The following is a 5,023-nucleotide window of genomic DNA, read 5'->3' as shown; positions in this document are numbered from 1 at the left end:
GGCCGCACGGATCCAAACCGCACATAAATTGAACTGGCTTCTGCTAAATGGCAGACACCCTATTTATCTACATGTTAAGTTTCTGTTAGCACATCAGTCAAGTGTAACTTAATACTTACATTTTAGTTAAGTTCAAATTGTTGGGGTTTCTTTTCAGATATTGTTATTTATTTTGAACCAATGTACCATGCCTTTATGTTAATATAACGCTTGCAGACTGAGCGAGTCATACTCCGCTCTGAAGCAAAGTTTCTGGGTGAAAATACTGATTAAATAGTTAGTGGAATGATAGAAAATTTTGTAAACAGGTGGTTTGGAAATCATGTCAAACGTCTAAACACAAGAGATTCTGCAGATCCTGGAGCAAATCAATGATACAAGATTTAAGATTGTTTAATGTAATTTCCTGTACACAGTGTAAAATAATTGTTAGTTCATATCCGATGCAACACAAAAAATTAAGCTCACAATGATAATATAATAAATACAGTGAACATGAATGCATAAGATAGCTTATATACATAAACTGATTGTATGTCCATATAGTGACACTAGGTTGTACGAAAGGTGACTGATGGAAAATAATGAAGTAGAGCTGGAGTTAGTGGGTGGATGTGTTGATCAGCCTTGCTGCTTGCGAAAGTGACTGTTACTTTGAGTATGGTGATCCTGAAGTCATTGCTAGGTAGCCTCCTCCCTGATGGTAGTGGAGCACAGTCCATGAGCTGGGTGTGTGGTGTGTGGGATCCTTCATGATGATACTGGCCCTTTTTCAACATCTTTTTGTATAAATGTCATTAATGCCGGGTAAGATGGTCCCAGTGATGCGTTGGGCAGTTTGGACAACCCTCTCCAGAGCCTCCTTGTCTGCCGTAGTGAAGTTTCCATACCATGCAGTGATACAGCTTGTTAGGATGCTCTCTACTTCGCATCTGTAGAATGATTTGCGGCAGATGTGCGAAGTCCAACTCTCTTCAGCCTCCTCTGAAAGTAAAGGCTTCGGTGACCTTTCTTAACTGTGCAAGATGTATTCTGGGCCTTGAGCGGTTGTGGAAGTTTGAAACGGCTTTCAGCTTCCACTGCTGTGCCCCGATGTAAAGGGAGGGGAGTAGGTGAATGGAGTGGGTTCTCCTGGATCTCCTTTGTCTTATTGACATTAAGGAAGAGTTTTTTGGCTGGCACCCGTGTTGAGGATGATGTGGAGGGAGGGGCAGATGTGCATCCTGACTATCTGAGCTCTGTTCATTAGGAAGACAAACATCGCATTGCACAATGGTGTATTTAGACAAGAGTATGAGCTTGTTCACCATGGTTTGCAGGAGGTGGCAAGTTCAGCAGGTCTCAGGCAGTATCGATGAAAATGAATAAACAGTCAACGTTTCGGGCCAAGACCCTTCATCAGGATAACAAGCCAAACGCCTGATGTTTCACAAAATTTAAAGAAACACACATTAAATTGGCTGATGTAATAGCTATTACAGAAATGTGGTTACAAAGTGAAAAGCACTATGTGCTTAATATTCCAGGCTATACATACTAGGGGTGATTGATATGTTCCTGGCCTAAGGAGGAAGGAGTCAATTTTAGAAAACCTAGCACATTTATTTTTCAACATAGTCCCCTTCTACATTTACACACTTAGTCCAGCGGTCGTGGAGCATACGGATCTTGGACCTGCAGAAAGTGTCCACAGATGGGTGATTGATAAGTTCGTGGCCTAAGGTAGAAGATGATGAGTTATAGAGCTCTCTACATGCACATGCAGTTCAACTCTGAGTGATTACACAGAAAGTTTGAAGTTGATAACTCATCTTCTACTTTAAGCCATGAACTTATTAATCACCCCTGATGAGTAGTTACCTGATGAGTCCGGCCCGAAGGGTCTCAGCCCGAAACGTCAACAGTGATTCTACCTTGTAGATGCTGCCTGGCCTGCTGTGTTCCACCAGCATTTTGTGTGTGTTGGCAGATGAGAAGCTGTTCCTGAATCATTGAGTGTAGATCTTCCAGCTCCTCCATAATGGTAGTAATGAAAAGAGGACATATCCCAGATAGTAAGAATCCTCAAAGATAGATTCCACTTTCTTCAGGCACTACCTGCTGTAGATGTCCTCAACGGTAGGAAGGGTTGTGCCCTCGATGGAGCTGGCTGAGTCTATGCAGCTTGTTGCAACCCTGTACGTTGGAGGCTCCGTATAAGGTGGTGATGCAACCGGTCAGAATGCTCCCCATTGTCCAGCGGGGGTCCAGGCTGTGTTGGAGGCTGGACCATCCTGTCAGTGGTTCCCTCTAGTGTTCACTTGGAGCAGGACAAGCTGGATTCCTTTTCTCAGTGGCTGTACTGGTGTGTGAATGTGGCTCCAGCACCAACATCCCATGCCATCATACAGGCCACGACACTCAGGAACTTGGGCTATATTATTATTTTTTGTGACTGTATGTTTTTCTGCTGCCATAATTATATTGCTGTGTATGACTGTTGGTATTGTGCTTTGCATCTTGGCCCTGGAGGAACGCTGTTTCGTTTGGCTGTATTCACGTGTATAGTTGAATGACATTGCTATTCCACCACAGGGCATCGGAGTTCAGAGTTCAATCACGGCGTCCTCCCGTGGAATGCGTGGGTTTCCTCTGGGGGTTTCAGTATCCTCATACTGGGTAGTAGGTTTAATTGGTCAGTGTAAATTGTCCCATGATTAAGACAGGGTTAAATCTGTGGGTTGCTGGCAGTGCAGCTCAAAGAGCCAGAAGGGCCTATTCTGCACTGTATCTCTAAATAAATAAAAACAGTAAAATAAATAAATTCCATTATAGATAATCAAGCCAAAAGGATTAGGATTGGTAATCTTAATTATACAAGTTCAATAGTATTTAGCATCATGAATCAGAATATATAATGAAATCTACATCAAAATGTTCGTAGTCTGAAACTCACGTTAATGTTAGAAAAAGTAGCTTTAAGACCTTTGTAGTCTTCAACAGATTTAATGTTGGAAACACAGATTTGGATTGAGCAGACTGTTAGCATGTGAGATGGAATTAATAAAGTTCAAAGTTTTAAGTAAATTTGTTATCAAAGTGTGTGTACCATGTAGTTCTCCCCATAACCGCATGGGTTTCCTCCCACAGTCCAAAGATACATGGGTTGGTAGGTTAATTGGTCATTGTAAGTTGTCCCGTGATTAGGCTCAGATTAAATTGGGGGATTGTTGGGCGCCACGATTCAAAGAGCCGGAAGCTCTTATTCAGTACTCTATCTCAGTAAGTAAACTGAACTGAAATGACTTTATTTCTTACATCCTTCACATACGTGAGGAGTAGAAATCTTTACATTGCATCTCCGTCTGAATATGAAATGTACAAATTATAGTAGTTTGTAATAAATAGTATATACAGTAAAATATACAACAGAACAGGCGATATAGCATAGAAATACAATTGTATCAGCATGAATTAATCAGTCTGATGGCCTGGTGGAAGAAGCTGTCCTGGAGCCTGTTGGTCCTGGCTTTAATGCTGCGGTACCCTTTCCCAGATGGTAACAGCTAGAACAGTTTGTGGTTTGGGTGACTTGGGTCCCCAAAGATCCTTCAGGCCTTTTTTACACACCGGTCTTTGTAAATATCCTGAATAGTGGGAAGTTCACATCCACAGCTGTGCTGGGCTGTCCGCATCACTCTCTGCAGAGTCCTGTGATTGAGGGAAGTACAGTTCCCATACCAGGCAGTGATGCAGCCAGTCAGGATGCTCTCAATCGAGCCCCTGTCGAAAGTCCATAGGATTTGGAGACTCATGCCGAACTTCTTCAACTGCCTGAGGTGAAATAGGAGCTGTTGTGCTTTTTTCACCACGCAGCCAGTATTTATAGACCAAGTGAGATCCGCGGTGATGTGTATCACCCTGTCAACCCCAGATCCATTGATGTCAATAGGGTGAGCCTGTCTCCGTTCCTCCTATAGTCTACAACCAGCTCCTTTGTTTTTGTAACATTGAGGAAGAGGTTGTTTTCTTGTCACCACTGTGTCAGGGTGATGTCTTCTTCTCTGTAGGCTACCTCGTTATTACTTGAGATAGGGCCAGTCAATGTGGTACCATCTGCAAATTTAATTAGCAGATTGGAGCTGTGGGTGGTGACACAGTCATGGGTATACAGAGAGTAAAAGAGGGGGCTTAGAACACAGCACTGGGAGGCTCCTGTGTTGAGGATCAGAAGGGCAGAGGTGAGGGAGCCCACCCTTACTACCTGCTGGCGATCTGACAGGAAGTCCAGGATCCAGCTGCACAAGGCCGAGGTCTCTGAGCTTCTTGTCAAGCCTGGAGGGAATTATGGCATTGAATGCTGAACTGTAGTCCAAGAACAGCATTCTCATGTAAGCATCCCTCCTCTCCAGGTGTGTAAGGGCTGTGGCTATTGCGTCATCTGTCGGTCGGTTGTGTCGGTAGGTGAATTGTAGGGGGTCCAGTGTGGGTGGTAACATGCTGCAGATGTAATCCTTGGCCAGCCCCTCAAAGCATTTGCTTATATTGAGGTAAGTGCGACAGGACGCCACTTGTTCAGACATGTTACCGAGGTGCAGGTCTCTCCTCGGGGGCTCACGACATCGAACTGTGTAAGAAAAAGATTTAGCTCATCTGGGAGAGAGGAAGCGATGTTGGCAGCACTGCTGTGCTTAGTTTGACGTTAATTTGCTTGCAGGCACCCACAGGAAAATAAGGCAATAGAATCTGTGAAAAGCCATACATAACAAAGACCAACAAATATCCAATATGCAAAAGAGGACAAAGCGTGCAAATAATAAAACAGGTAAACAAACCATACTGTGAACATGAGCGGCGGAGTCTCTGAAAGGGAATCCACGGGCTGTGGAATCAGTTCAGCACTGAGGCGAGTGAAGCCACCCATGCTGGTCCAGGACCACAGTGCTTGTAGAATAACAACTGTTCCTAAACCTGGCGGCATGGGACCCAACGCTCCTGCACTTCCTGCCTGACAGTAGTAATGGGAAGACAGGGAGATGGGTCA

The sequence above is a fragment of the Hemitrygon akajei genome, chromosome 11 (genome assembly GCF_048418815.1).
Source record: "Hemitrygon akajei chromosome 11, sHemAka1.3, whole genome shotgun sequence".
Lineage (NCBI taxonomy): Eukaryota > Metazoa > Chordata > Chondrichthyes > Myliobatiformes > Dasyatidae > Hemitrygon > Hemitrygon akajei.
Note: the sequence above shows the minus strand (reverse complement) of the source record.